Source organism: Pelobates fuscus, chromosome 10, assembly GCF_036172605.1.
Source record: "Pelobates fuscus isolate aPelFus1 chromosome 10, aPelFus1.pri, whole genome shotgun sequence".
NCBI classification, from domain to species: Eukaryota; Metazoa; Chordata; class Amphibia; order Anura; family Pelobatidae; genus Pelobates; species Pelobates fuscus.
The window spans coordinates 52,145,950-52,162,852 of record NC_086326.1 but is presented as its reverse complement, the minus strand read 5'-3'; positions in this window follow the sequence as shown (position 1 = coordinate 52,162,852).

The window sequence follows — 16,903 nt, the reverse complement described above, 5'->3', positions numbered from 1 at the left end:
GAAATGATATTGGAAGCCAAAGGAGTTCATGCATTTAAGGGAGGCAATATAGATCGAGAACAGTAGCAGACCAAGGGCTAAACCTTGGAGGACACAACAGAGAGAAGTTGGGGAGAATAGGAAGAGCCAGAGAAAGAAACACTGAAAGAGGGCTGGGAGAGGTAGGAGGAGCACGAGGAGAGAGTAATATCTTGTATACTGAGATTACATAGGATGAAAAGAAGCTGTTGATGAAGTGTCAAAAGCAGTGGAAAGGTCAAAGAGAATTAGGATAGAATAGTGATCCCAAGATTTTGCAGTGAGAAGATCATTAGATACTTTGGTCAGAGCCGTTTCCACAGAGTGCTGAGGGAGGAAACCAGATTGAAGTGGGTAGACTCAAACAAAGTCTGTCAAGCTCACAAACACAACTCTTTCAAGGATCTTGGACGCAAAAGGCAGTAGCGGGATAGGGCAGTAGTTGGACGGGTAGTTAGGGTCAAGGTTGGCCTTTTTTAGAATGGATGTAACAGTTGCATGTTTGAAGGGTGATGAAAATATGCCAGAAGAGAGGACCAGATTGAGAATTTTAGTAAAAGGCAGAAGAAGAGAACGACAAAGAGACAGAGTACGGATGAGATGCAAGGGAATAGGATCCAGGGAGCAGGGGGTGGGGTGGGAGGACCTGAGCAGAGTAGAAACCTCTTCCACTCTAGTGGGTGCAAATTAACATAGAACAGCAGAGGGAGGGAGTAATTTAACTTTACTTACACACAGGAGCCTTCTGCATTCTCTAGCAGGCTATTAACAGAGAGGGAGATAAGAAATTCTAAATTAAACAGACTGCGCAACAAAGCAAGTTTAAACATTAGATCTCTTAAACATTAGAAATATGTAGGGGGATGGTGTAGGTTTCATGCAGATTACGGGTGGCTAGTGCAACATAAACAGAAACTCCTAAAAGGTCGAGAATTGAGCAGTTTGACTGCACAAGCATAATCTATATACCAAAACTGCTTTAGTAAGGCAAAGTTGTTTTGGTGCTTATAGTATCCCTTTAAAACCATGCCTAGTTTGTGATTTATTTGTTAGTCTTGCGATTGAGAGCTCAATGGACCAATATTGTGAGGTTAACGCATGTTGCATATACGCTAGTAAAAGTGGTGTGGAAGGACAGACAGTGATCTGGGCTATGGAGGTGAGAGAACGTGCAATGAAAGGAGCATCACACAGAAAAGTTGTGGGATTTCTTAAAGAGGCATGTTAAAAATACCATGGAGATAAATAACAGAAATTAGATCCCAATTTATCCAAATATGACAATCTTACAATCTTACTTAATTAGTGTTTCTTAAAGCTATGTAAAGCTTATATAAGACAATTGCGTGTGAAGCTGATACAACACATCTTATTATCTCTCAATTTACTATATCATAAAATGAGTAAAAAACAATGGAGTGCTTCCTATTTACAGAAAAAAAGTAAAGAATGTCCACAAAAACAGACAGATAGGTAAATGTTCTGATCCTCTTAGTTGTCTCCTGTTAGGGTATATGATCATATGAAATATATACAGAAAATCACAATACAGTGTATTATGTTTTAACAATTTGATACACATGCGAATATACCATCTTCAGGGATAGTACCTTCCAAAAGGTTAATAAAAGCAATCATTCAATGTGCCAGGATATGATGCTGACAAGCACAAGACAGGCATTGTTAAAGGCAAAGTCAATTACCAAGGCCACTTAAACTCAATGACTCAATATCATTCAGTGAGGACATGAGCATCAGAACTGAAAGCAATGAAATCTTTTAGGTCTGGTGAATGGCCTGGTGTGTGTGCATTGTTTACCTGGGGAAGAGATGGCAGCATGATGCATGATGGGAAGAAGGTAGGTGGCAAAGGCAGGTTTATACTCTGGGCAATAGTCTGCTGGGAAACCTTGGGTCCTGGCATTCATGTGGATATTACTGTGACACGTACAACCAACCTAGAGATTGCTGCAGACCACGTACACCCTTTCATGGCAGTGGTGTTCCCTGATGGCAGTGGCCTCTTTCAACAGGGTGCCTCCTGCCACACTGCAAAAATGGTTGAGGAATGACTTGAGGATCATGACAAAAAGTTCAATGTGTTGCTAAGGCCTACAAATTCCACAGTTTTCAATGTGATTGAACATCTGTGGGATGTGCTGGCATAACAAATCCGTTACATAGAGGCCCCACCTTACAACTTTCAGGACTTGAAGGATCTGCTGCCTATGTCTTTGTCCCAAATACCACAAGATACGTTCAGAGGTCTTGTGGAATCCATGTCTTGACCAATCAGACATGTTTTGGTAACGCAAAAGGGACCTACGTGATATTAGGCAGGTGGTTTTAATGTTGTAAAAAAAAAAGGGGGGGTAGGTGCAACGCTACAGTAATCCTTGATTATTATTATTATTTGGAGTTTCAACCCCGAGTATTTTTGAACCTAACAATGCTCCTGTTTTGGTTTATAATAAAGTACTGCTAATTTTATAAATCTAATCCTTGTAAGAAGAAGTAACTATGATGCCTTAATACATTTACAAGATATTCACTCACACCCACCTGTGTTCCCACAGACTTACCAACTCGTATTTTCATTACTAACATGATTGAGTTATACACTTTCTCATGCATACGCCTACTGAGCTCCCACTACCTTCAGGGACAACTGTAATACCATTGAGTCTGTGCTTTTTCTCTATTGTTTCACATTAAATTATTTTAGGATTCCCTAGAGCTTACAATGACTCAAGCAAGTCAAAGGAATAAGTCTGTCCAATTTTTAACCCACGTTAAAGATTTTAATGGTCTTAGCAAAATGAAGGATCTGAGCAGTTCAAATGCAGATATCTGATCTACAGTTTCACAATGCTCAGCCATTCTTTAGGCTGCCTGAGCTTCATGGGGAATGTAATGTATAAACATTTGTAGTTCCAGAGACAGCAATCTCTACCTTTGCTGTTTCTACATTAAAATCATATAAAAAATGTTTGAGGGAACGTCAAAATTTATAACTGCAGGTCTGGAATATATTAATGAGCACTGGGCACTTGCTTGTCTCTCATTCAAAAATATTGAGTATTATAAGTGTATTTAAAATCACAGCTGTTTCTCCAAAGCACGATGTTTAAAATGCTAGTTGAGGGCATTCAAGCAAAGCATTATAGAAGATGCATAACCTCAGCGTGATTCTACTTCATTTGATCGCCGTACGTTGCTTACCCATTCATAAACTCAACAGTGAATTTGGCTATAGGTCAGAGAGTAATGTTTTGCATTATCAGTGAGTGGTGGAGTGAGATGCTGTGTGCATCCCGCTGTTCTATCAGCTGCAGTAGTTAGTTTTGATGATTGCTGTGGTTTTTTTTTTTCTCTTCCAGGAAATGGTGCAGGTGTGCTAAACAGCAAGACGTGTTATTAAGACACAGATTGAAATCATTTACTAAATCTGTAACATGATAATTGGGACTCTCTCTAAGGCTTACAATGTGAACAGCATTATATATCTATATTTATATATATATATATATTTTTTTTTTATTGAGCTAACTGTTTTTTTTTTTGTTTTTTTTAGATGCATATGACCCCAAGCAGATGTTTATTTAGGTGTTGTGAAAGCAGTGGGCGGAATCTCATTCTGATCATGAAGAACTGGATCTAGAGGTCAGCCGTTTATTAGTGATATCACATTGTATTGGCATTTTTGCCTCGTTTATTTAAAATTAATGCTCAGCTGCTCAGAAAAAAGACTACCTGTGGGAAAAAAAAACTATTGCATATTAATTAAGGTTAGTCTGAAACTAGTTTCTTACAACCAAACCCCCCAAGAGTACCAAATCTCTGGGACAGTCCTGATTTAGTATTCAATTCTAAATCATTATTAGAAAATAAATAAACCCAGAAAAAACAAAGTTTAATTTTTTTCCAATAGGTCTTAATTTTCTTAATGACCAAAACCATGATGATGCCAAGCCCACCCACTGCTCTTCTTATTCATATTCAGTGATCTATAGGTCCACAATGCTTCCATGCATTGGACTGGATTCAAGAACATCAATGTTTTTCTACCGTTTTCTTTTTTTGAAATGTTTAATGAAAAGGCGAATTAATCTAAAAATGGCAAGGGACACGTCTAATTTAATAATATATATATATTTTTTAAATAAGAGTGTTGCTTTAAAGACGATGATGATGAATGCATTGTAACTAATGTATTCATCAGCCCTTGAATAGTTGTCAAACAATTCTTGATTCTGTCTTCTAACTTGAGTTAAGGAACAAACTTGGTTATTTCCGGTCAGAATCTTAAAGGTAACAAAATGAAATACATTATAGTAATAATACTAATAATTAGCAGGGGCAATTAAACCATGAAAGAGATAATATCTGGGCTTTTCCCTTTTTCTCCTGACAACCCAGAGCATCTGTGATTGTTTGAACCCCCCCACCCCCCAAAAAAAAAAGTTGTGCACCCAAAAACCCCATGAACCAGAGAGGACTCGGCATTTGACTTGCGATTTTGATCATCTCATAAGAGGTGGGGGGCATGCAGTAAAAAGAGAACACATGATTTTCAGTCCCCTGGTTCAATGTTTAACTCTGTAGAATTTCACTTAGTATGACAATAAACCAATGCCATTGACAATCTCTGTAGCACTAGGTGTGGCTAATTCACCACCCCTACGATGAGGGCATCCCCAATACCTGCAGGAATGTTCTAATTCAAGTACTAAGTGCCTCACTGCTCACCAAAGTAGGGTACCAAAGTAGATTACCTGGTAATGAAATGTACTAAGAGATAAAAAAAAAAAAATATTTGCCATTTATACTCCTAAACAGAAGGTCATGTGGATGTCTTCCTTTTCCTTACCTAAACATTTTAAATGTGTGTAAAGTAAAATAATTGTATTTTTTAATGTAGCAACCATAATTAGATAATATCTAGGCACTACCCGAGCACCTAATTTAGAGGCAATATATAAAAGAAAAAAGTATCTGTTACCGGACCTTAGAGTGACCAGGCTTAGCGTAAGGAGAAAAGAATATAGTCCTAATATAGAATAGGGAAAACCTGAGACAGGTCAAGGATAGGAGAAGATAGAATAATCACGTACACAAAATAAAGACTAGGGATTCCAGAGGTAAGAATAGTCAAAATAACAGAGCCAAGTCAAACCAGAAAGACACACTGAATACTGTAACACTCTCGTGCTACTAAGATCACGACAGGGCAAGGAAGTGATGTCAGAGAAGGACTTAAATAGGCATAGCTATGTGGCGATTGGTTGAGGAACGATTAGGACAATTACATTTATTGTAAAAAGATGTGCTTAGTCCACAAGTTATTTGGGCTACTATTAGTTTAAAATTAGAATGTGCAGGCAGGCATTGCATAGTGATGTAATTGCACACACCATAGGGTGCATGTGTTTGGCATTAGCCAAATGCCAAGATTAGGCATCGAACAGAGGAGGTTTGTCAACTGAGAGGAGAGGAGTAACAAAGGCTGAGATGAGGTATACAGAAAATGCCTAGGGGTTCTACTCTTCTGTTAGGCATCCTTTGGAAAAGTATACAATGCAAACTTTAAAAGCATTAAACAACTAGACATGTATCTCTGCTGGCTGTTTAGTAAATACATTGTTTAGTATTGACTGTGTCCCTCTGAAATAGCATAGCCCAATATGCCTGCACTTAATAAAGAAAAATATAATTCTAACAACAGATAATTTTATTTAAAATATCTGCTGATGCCAATTAGTTCATTATCAAATAAAATGTTCTCAGGTCTGCTAAACTAAATAACGAAAAGATGTGACATTAATAGCCATTAACATCTTGAATTCTCAGCAGTCAAAGAGCAGGATATTAATTAATGCCTTGAAATCTTGACGATTAAGTGTACTATGAAATATGGTTTAATTTAACAAACTGAGGTTCTCAAATTAATTCTGCCAGTAATGTATCTTTTCTTCCACTTAACATGAAATCATAAAATAGTTTATTCTAACAATATGTTTTAGAACAGGAATAGCAAAAAAGTAATTCTCAATTTATTTGTAGTTTTACATTAATTCCCATCATTCATAGTCATAATTTTTTGGGGGTGCAGATTAACTTTGGTTTCGAATACTATTTTAATAACATTTAGTGAGCAACTTGTTGATTAATCCCTATTTGAAAGTAAAGCCAATTTCTTTTTTTTTTAATATAAAGTTGACTCCTTCCATCTGTCATGGTAGCCAAGGACACTAAACATAAACCCCAACGTAATAGAAGCAGATAGCAAGGATAGTCCTTATAATTGGTCCTTATAATGACTGGGTTGAACTAATAGGATAGCCAGAGAACAAGCCAAGGTCAAGGGCAGTAGAAAATAGGATAAACAGTAAGACAAGCCAAAAGGTCAGGAGCACAGAGATCAGGATAAACAAATTACAAGCCATGGTTGGTATCAACTAAACCGCAAGGAACGTGCTATTAGATAAGCAAAAACCACAACAGGACAGCTGGGCAGATGCAGATAGAGTCATGCCATCTCTGTGCACCAGAAGGCACTTTAACATCTGGAGGCTGGTTTCACGTCACTCATGATATCAGAGGAACAAGACTGACAATCTGGTTGAGATGCTTTAAAATTGATGCAGGAACAACGCAACTCCCTAGGTAGATAATGAGTTGTCTCAAAAATGACACAGGAATGACGCTATTCTGAACAAACACTTGGGGTCACGTTAGCAATGGCGACCCAATGTTCTTGTCAATATAGAATGCCACATCAGAAATGATGCAAGATGAGCATAACACTGCTATATTATGTGTGACCGTTTCCCAATGGCAAAAATAGATAAGTTAGCTTTTATTTACATTGCAAATCAAGCTGAATCAAAGGTAAGCCTATAAAGCCCCACATAACATCCTTGTTGGTCTATAACTACACTTCACCTGTAGAATCATAACTAACTGCCCGGTTTCAATTCAGTCCCTCTGCTTGAATATAGGAAGTCCAAGAGTGCCCTCTTCCCTCCTTACACAAAACGTGCAACTTTTCAAGGAGAAACCTCATAGTTGCATTCTAACATTGAGTGAAGAAAAACATTACAGTTCATTACAAAACCCGATAAGAAATGGTGCAGAACTAAAATGTAATATTGCAATATTTGGAAACATACTTAATACTCAATTACCAAAATAAAACCAAACAAAAGTAAGAGAGAAAATATTGAGCACATATGTGAAAAGCAAACTTAAGGCACATTTATATAATGGATCCTTTACAATAAAAACCAAATAAATGTTTCTGATTCATATACTTTTATAATTCCCCCTAAACCTGCATAGCCACAAAGTATTTGCTCATCCCTGTACCTATTTCACCCTCAAAAGAATATCCCAAAAACTATTGTCATATCTATACACAAAACACTGAATTGTAGATAACTGAAAAGCAAATTGCAGTATTTACCCTATAATCATATTGGGTTTAGAGATTATTTTGAAAAAAAGCTACTGCTACCTTAATTTGGGCATTTGCTTTTTAATTCACTAAAAGTAAATGTTTACGGATTGAACTTATAAGTAGTCTGTGCTCAGTGTATTTTTTAAGAGGTAACAGGTCTATGTTCACTATCTAAAACCAGTGAAAGATCAGCAATTACTACACTTGTGAATCAATAGACGATAAGTGTGTTTTAAATTAAACATATCTAGATACTTTATCCATTAGAAAGTGGAAGAAAATTCTAATTAAAAACAGAATAATTGAAAAAAACATTGACGCGCTTAATAGCTAACTGGAATGAAAGGACGGCAAAAACAAGATCTCTTGTTAACTTGTTTTGTACGTGTAGATTTATACCTTGTTTTTCATATTATGGACATTCTAAAAAATGTCATGTTTCACTAAGTTTGCAAATTAGTTTTAGAACTGAGGTTTAAACAACCACTTCAGAGAACAAGTTGTGTTTTTTTTTTTTTTTTACTACAGGTAAGTTGATGGCAAATATTAAATTAACTCGTTGTGCCCAGTTTACAACTCTCTCCTGAACAGAATAGTTTGATATTCCGTAAAAGACAAAAAGGATAACTGTCACCTCAAACTATTTTTAATGCAATATTCCTTTCATTAAGTTTTGAAGGAACTAGATTGTTTTTAAATAAAGTATGTTTTTAAAATAAAGTAAGAAAGATTAGAAAAACTCACCCTTAAATTTAGTAAATGAATACCCAGGGTTGTCTACTTTTGCAAATGGTATACCGTTACAAGGGTAATTCTCATCTCTGGGCTGCCATATGGTCTCAAAGTCAACACAGCATGACTATGTCCTCTGTCGTTTCAGAGTCAAACTCTGTGAAACTTCAGGAAACTGGTAGACAGCCACTAGAGGCAGTCTTAACACTGCAATGTAAACAATGCAGTTTCTCTAAAACTGCAATGTTTGCAGCTGCAGAGCTAAGAGGGGCAGAGGCAATGCACCCAGACAACCTGAATGAGATGAAGTGGTCTGGGTGCCTGTAGGGTCCCTTTAACCCCTTAAGGACCAAACTTCTGGAATAAAAGGGAATCATGACATGTCACACATGTCATGTGTCCTTAAGGGGTTAAACATCCAAAATGGAAATGCCATTAAGCAAGAGACATTTCCAGTTTAGAATTTATTTTTTCTAAATTCTGCAAATCCCTTGTCAATTGTCCATATGCCTTCCCCTCTCACCCCCCTCACCCCCCCCTAAATAAAACTTATAAGTATGTTCTAAAACATATCTATAAATATATAATGGATGACTTTCCATACAACATTATTGATTGGTTAAGGCACTGCTAATATTGATTTAGGGGATACTAAATGCTATTGGATAATTGGAAAACATCTACTCATTAAAGTAGCAATAAAAATATAATAATTTGCAGTTATATAATGGATGAAGTGAGAATCCGCAAATCATTACTAATGTTAAAATCAATGTGATCCAAGTTAACCTTGCTTGGCTCTTGGAATTTTTCTCTTTTTTTTTTTACTTGATTACTTCTGTGTCGGAAACAAAGACATAGGTTTATAAAAAATAAAAAAAATGCTGAAACTGCAGTTGCTTTTATATAAGGAATATCACGCCTCAATAATTCTTTAGATCTGCAGTACTAAAGAAAGGGAAAGCTAAATAGATAACATTTATTTAGAATACAAGTTTAGAATAAATGTTGCTTTGCTCTCATTTACATCTAAAAGTCCATCAGATAATATAATTGAAGCATTTTCCCAAACTGACAGAACCCTCCTGCCCCCCACCCCCTGTTCCCCCCCCCCCCCCAAAAAAAAAAGAAAAAAAAGAATCAATGCATAAGAAAAAAGAAAAATGTATGTAGTATTTTATTTCCCATAAGAAGGTGATGGAAATATCAAGTGTTACATGCAATGGGTCTTATCAAATCAAAACCTTTATGAATGATACATTGTAAGGGAAATCACTGGGTTATTTACAGATTATATTTTGCTCACTTTCCCTCCTCCACTTAAATTCACAGCTTTCACATTACCTGAATGTTCCATTATGTGAGTTAGTTTGGAATCTACTTAGTATTTTAAATGAAACGTTCCAAGTGCAACACATTTAACTTAACCTTTGCATGATCTCTAAAACAACACTTGTAGACAAAAATACAATTTAAATAGGAACAATAACACATTACATCTATCCAGGGCCAGTGCAAGGATTTTTGCCATCCTAGGCAAAAGTAAAGTTTGCCGCCCCCCCATGTGACATCACAATGCCCCACCCATATGATCTGCAGTGCCGCCGTGCCACCGTGTTTATATTAAAAAGCCTGCAGGGACAGGCTATGGACACCAGAACCACTACATTAAGCTGCAGTGGTTCTGAGGACTTTAGTGTTTCTTTAATGTGAGGTAAATTATAGATTAGTGCCATGAATAATATACTAGATTGCCTACTTACAACCAGATGAGGATGATGATGGGCTCTGGCTGCAGTTTGGCTCCACTGGTCTGGTGTAGAAAAGGCTCTCTGGAGGCTGTTTGTAACTGTGGTCACAAAAATCTGGGAGAACGGGAAGCAGCTCCATTTTTGGGGGCCCTTTACACAGCTCAAGGTCTGGGTCCCAGGGTCCACCTTCATGTTCCACCAATGAGTTCGTTCACCGGGGCTGAAGTGTGTAGGGGATGTCCTGATATGTGTGTAAGGAATGCATTGTGTGAATCTGTGTTTGTATGTGTAAGGGCTGCAAGGTGTGTTTCTGTGTCTGTAAGGGGTGCATTGAGTATGTGTAAGGAATGCATTGTGTGTTTCTGTGTGTGTAAGGGTTGCATTGCTTGTGTGTGTGTGTCTGTGTGTGTAATGCATTGTGTATTTTTCTGTGTGCAAGGGGTGCATTGTCTTTGTGTGCAAGGGGTGCATTGTGTGTGATTGTGTGTGTGTGTGTGATGGATGTCAATCTCCCCCTCCCTGTCAATTTCTTTCTCCCCCCTGTCAATGTCTTTCTCCCCACTCTGTCAATTTCTTTCTCCCCCCCTTCCTGTCAATTTATTTCTCCCCCCTGTCAATTTCTTTCTCCCCCCCTTCCTGTCAATTTATTTCTCCCCCCTGTCAATTTCTTTCTCCCCCCTCCCCTACCTCTGTTGTAGCGTTGCCTAGCCCTGTATGGTCTGCGGGTACAGGGAAGCACCAGGCAAAGCTGCAGCCGCCTGAGGCTCTCTACAGAGTGCTCGGGCAGCTGCAGCATGAGGGGGGCCGGCGCTCCTAGCGGCGCCGCTTCCCAAGGGGCGCCCTAGGCGGCTGCCTAGTCCGCCTAACAGGTAGCGCCGGCCCTGCAGCTATCAAAGTTCAAATAACTCCCCTTTGGTCAGCAAATTTTTCACATAATTTCTGTGCCCATAAAGCTTTACAATTAAAGGGACACTGTAGGCACTTTAGGAACTTCATCCTATTAAAGATGTTATAGTGCCTGCAGTCCTCCTCCCCGTTCTATCCCCAAAACTCGATATTACACTAAGTAGAAGGCTTGGAACTTGGCCACATCTCAAAGCCCTCTGGGTATCAGAGCCTTGAATCTTACTTCCCACCCTTCATACCATAATGCACCATGATGTCACACGTGCATGAGGAGCATTGGATTCGCCCATCAACTAAGAGTCACTTTCAAAGATGATACAGCACAAGTAGCAAATTGTGCTGACAGCACCAAGCGAGACTCGGCGGGGTTGGAGAAAAGGGGAGCAATTCAAATCTTTGTTTCTGTATTTTGTTTTTTGTACAGATGGGGGGCAAAAACTATATAGGGACATCAGGACTTTAGCATTAGGAATATAAATATACATATGTGTTCATAATGCTACAGTTTTACTTTAACATCTTTACAGCCTGACATTTATGTTTTAATTTGGGTGGAGAAACAAACTAGATCACCCAAATCATTGCTGCACAAACGGAAATAAGTAGGAGGCCTATCTATGATTTTTTTTTTTTTTATTAAAATGTTTGCTGATGTTTTTAAACAAAATAACAACATAGAAGAATAGTTTTCTACAGCAAACCTTTATGTGTTAGAAAACATAAAGGAGAGAATACAAGGACAAGTCTTCCTGACCCATCTACGTCCAACAATTTGAAAAATGTATATTTAGAAAAAAATATGTAGCCAAGCCTCTGTCTGCATGCTTCCTACACTTGACACACAAGATGGCTTTTACTAAATTGTCCTATATGCTCCATTAGGAAAAATAACTAAATCATCAATTCTCTTTGGAGGTATGGAGATGAGCTCTGTGTCAAATGTACAAAGTCTTGCACTGCCTAGACCAGGGATACCAGATGGTAGATCCCCAGATATTTTAAAACTACAGCTTCCATGATGCTTTGCCATTCTAAAAGCATTCCAAAGGTATGCAAAGCACCAAGGAAGTTGTACAACATCTGGGGATCTACCTTTTGGGCACCCTTGGACTAGACCACTGGGAGACTAATTGAAAGATGAGATGGAACTTGGTCCCCTAGAGATTGGCATCCATTTTCCCAACAGCATTGGCTGTGTGCTGTTCCCTCTTAGAGGGAATACACAAATGTACCCTGTATTACAATATGTATAGGTATATAGAGAAATAAGGTGTGGTTAGAATTATTGGGTTCAGGGTCTGAGTGGGGTTAAGCATCTGGGTAGATGGTGCGTTTAGTTTTGTAGGACGAATAAAAATTAGGTTTAAGATAAAGTTTTTTTGTCCAGGTCTAGGCTTTAAGTGTTCAAATTTTGACTAAGGAAAGAGTTTGTTTAGGTTTTGGGAGGGATTAAATGAAGAATGTGTTTAGAGTACAGGCATGTGGAGTTTGAAGGGATATTTGCAAAATACACCACCCTCCTATGATTAATTGAAGAAGTTTGGGAACTATTATACAGGTTTAATTATTATTATTATTATTATTGTATTATATATACAGCGCCAGCAAATTCAGTAGCGCTGTACAATGGGTGGACTAACAGACACGTAACTATAACCAGACAAATGGACGCACAGGAACAGAGGGGTTGAGGGCTCTGCTCAATGAGCTTACATGCTAGAGGGAGTGGGGTAAAGTGACAAAGTATAAGTATGGGTAATGAAATAGGTTGCTAGAAAAGTAATCACTGAGAACTTCAAAATCTCGTGGTCACTACTCTATCCTAATTCTCCTTGACCTGTCTGCGGCTTTTGACACTGTTGATCATCAACAGCTTCTTCTCGTCCTTAGCAATATCGGTCTACAAGATACTGCTCTCTCCTGGTGCTCCTCCGACCTCTCCCAGCGCTCTTTCAGTGTTTCTTTCTCTGGCTCTGCTTCTTCTCCCTAACTCCTCTCTGTTGGTGTCCCTCAAGGTTCAGTCCTTGGTCCCCTACTGTTCTCCATCTATACTGCCTCCCTTGGTAAATTCATTAGCTCCTTTGGCTTCCAATATCATTTCTATGCAGATGACACGCAAATCTACCTGTCCTCTCCTGATCTCTCCCCGTCCCTCTTGACTAGTGTCTCTGACTGCCTCTCTGCTGTTTCTAACTGGATGGCTACCCACTTCCTTAAACTAAACTTGACCAAAACTGAAATTCTGGTCTTTCCTCCCTCAAGTGTTGTTACTCCTGTGTCTGTCTCCCTCCAAGTCAATGGTGCTACCATCAGCTCCACCACGCAGGCTCGTTGCCTAGGTGTTCTCTTTGACTCCGACCTATCCTTCAAGCCTCATGTTCACTCCATCGCCAAATCCTGTCATTTCCATCTCAAAAACCCTACTTAACGCCAGATGCGACTATGGTGTTGGTCCATTCCACTGTACTTTCTCGCCTTGACTACTGTAATCCGCTTCTCAGTGGTCTTACGTGCTCCCAACTTGCGCCGTTACAGTCCATAATAAATGCGGCGGCGAGGCTCATCTTCCTGTCCGCCCGCACCTCCCATGCCTCACCCTTCTGTCAGTCCCTACATTGGCTTCCTATAAAATATAGAGCTCAATTTAAAATTCTGGTTCTTGCTTTCAAATGTCTACATAATGCTACTCCCACCTATCTATCCTCCCTTATACACAAGTATGTCCCGTCTAGGCCCTTACGATCTGCTGAAGACTTACGTCTATCTTCTGTCCGTACTCCCACCTCTGATGCTCGCCTTCAGGACTTCTCGAGGGCTGCACTGTTCCTGTGGAACTCGCTTCCCTCCTCCGTTAGATGCTCACCCAGTCTCCACTCCTTCAAAAAATCATTAAAAACCCACTTCTTCATAAAAGCGTATCAATTAAACTCTTAATAGCTCCCAACTGATTCCTCTTCTGCAACTGTCACTAGTCTAATACTATCCTTACCTTTTGTGTCATTTTACCCCACTCCCTCTAGCATGTAAGCTCATTGAGCAGGGCCCTCAACCCCTCTGTTCCTGTGTGTCCAACTTGTCTGGTTACAACTACATGTCTGTTCGTCCACCCATTGTAAAGCGCTGCGGAATTTGACGGCACTCTATAAATAACATAATAATAATAACTTGGTTATTTGTTACAGTTGCAGGAGAGGAGTCATGAGAGGGGGATGAAAACCGGCTAACAGTTTAAATGATATGCTTCCCTGAAGAAGTGTGTTTTCAAAGATTTTTTTGAAGGAGTGGAGACTGGGTGAAAGTCTAAAGGAGAAGGGAAGGGAGTTCCACAAAACAGGTGCAGCCCTGGAGAAGTCTTGAAGGTGAGCATCATTTGTGGGAGTACGGACAGAGGATAGGCGTAGGTCTTCAGCAGAGTCCAGGGGATTTGATGGGACATGTTTGTGTGTTAGGGAGGATAGGTAGGTTGGAGCAGCATTATGTAGGGACTTGTAAGCAAGCACCAGAATCTTAAATTGAGCCCTATATCTAACTGGAAGCCAATGTAGGGACTTACAGAGGTTGGAGGCCTGGGAGGTACGGGCGGACAGGAAAATGAGCCTCATCGCCGCATTCATTATAGATTGCAGCGGTGCAATCTGGGAACCCTAGAGACCACTGAGAAGGGGATTGCAGTAGTCAAGATGAGAAAGAACAACAGCATGGACCAGCCGCTTAGCTGCGTCTCATGTTAAATAAGGGCGGAAGCAAGCTATGTTTTTGAGATGGAAGCGGCAGGATTTGGCGATCGACTGGACATTAGGGGTAAAGGAGAGGTCGAAGTAAAAGAGAACACTTAGGCAGCCAGCCTGCGAGATAGAGGTGATGGTGGTCCCATTGACTTGGAGGGAGACAGACACGGGAGTAGCAACACTTGAGGCAGGAAAGACCAATCACTCATGCTGCCCCTGCTCATCCTGCAGGCATTTTATGTGTGAGAAGATGTTAGTGGGAAGAAGGAAAGAGATCCCTTCCACTTCCTGTCCAGCCTCACACACAGACACTGGAGTAATTGGAACATCACTGAGTTTTACACCCTATAACTGCCCTGCAGCTCTGCTGTCAAGTATAGTAGGCTGATTAGAATGCAGAGGACATTAACCAAGGCTCCTGTTACTTATCTACCCTCACCAGACCGCCTAGGTTCCAAAAAGACACATTATAAGTGCTGAAAATAGGCTCCCTCTACAGTACAGTTGCCTGTAGGCAGGTGCTTACTCTGCCTAATAGGATATACAACCCTGCTTATAATAGTCACTGTGCAGATATGTTTGGATGCCATTTAGTATTTTATATATTTGTGTGAGTCATATTTCAGTTTTTAATTATACAGCTAAAAAGAAAAAAAATGGTTAAAACATTTTAAACGCATCCCACATCCGATGAAATAGTTTTCTACACTGACCTCAACACGGGTTTATAGCCACAGATCAATACAGCCACAGCTTTTCTGCATGTGCTCTCAATGATAAATAAAAAACTACGCTGCAGTGGATTTTAGATGCAATGGGTATAGTTTGACATCTGTGAAGGTGAACATTGACTAAATGACTCCAACAGAGTCTACTAGGAAATCTGCAAAGAATAATGCTATAATATAAAGAAGGTGAAACCAATATGCAATGTAGCTATGAATAATCCCTGTATTATCAATTACTGCGTTATTTAATATTACTTGCCTTTGTAAGGAAAGTCGCTCTTGCAAGCACTTGCTTTGAAATCAAACTTCTTATTTCACTGCAAAAATGAATTAGAAGATACTAAACAGCTCCTCTTTCCTTGATATTACAAGTAAAGCAATACAGATAAATTGAGCTGGGACATAGAGCATTGAGCAAGCAGCCGCATTGAGGCTTTTTTTCAATGTAAGCAAGAAGAGAGGCTTTTTGCAGTAAAGCTTCACTATGAACCTTACACCCACAAGAGGTTTGGAGTTTACTTCATATTGCTACTGATGAATTGTTGCGTGAAATTATTCTGAAATATATAGAATACTTCCTGTCTCGTTCTGTGTTATTGACCTCTGACTTACTAAGGTAGTAGAAAATTCACTGTATTATTATTATTATTATTATTGCAATTTATATAGCGCCAACAGATTCCGTAGCGCTTTACAATATTATGAGAAGGGATTTAACTATAGATAGGACAATTACAAATAAACTTACAGGAACAATAGGTTGAAGTAATTAACTATAGGTTTATAAATATATTATTTGTTAGATATAACATGTTCATTATTATTTTATTGCAACGTGGTATGCAAATTTGATCAGAAATCATTCTAACTTTTTTTTCACTATATCTGGATATATTTTAGGGAGAGTATTGTGTTCTTGATCTAACTCCATCTGGTCTGTGGGAGTTGTGCATATATCTCTGTAACGAACGCTGGTATGAAAGGTACCCGTTCATCTGTTTTCTCCTGAACTGCTAGAGCCCGAGTGATTATAGCTCACAAGTATATTCTCCCAGACAAGTAGACAGGTACCCAAACACCAGTCGAAACTAGATGAAGGGTGTAACAGGAATGCTCTATTCAGGCTAACCGCCTGGCTTTTTTGCAGTGAACAACGCACAGGGTTTCAGTTGACATATTCCAGGGGCATTCCCAACTGGACCTGAGAGGGGACAGGGACAACATTTATTCTGTAAGTCTATTGGCTCTCAGGTCCAGGACACTCCTACATACAATAATAGAATTACTGGGGAGATAATTGAGTCAAGCAATTTACTGAATTCAATTATCCCCCAACACCAAAAAATATACATTTTGGTAAAATTCAAAAATACCCCAAAATCCACTGGAACCCCCACAAAAGACACATTTCCTGATAGCCCCCATCCGGGGGACAAACATATGCAAACATCACCCAGATCGGTTCAGGGGTTCAAAAGTTGACCGACTGCACACGAGGTTCATGCCCAGAAATAGTTCCATGAAATTAGGCTGTGCGGTCAGTCTATTTCGAAAAGTCTAAAAAATGAACAAATCCACGAA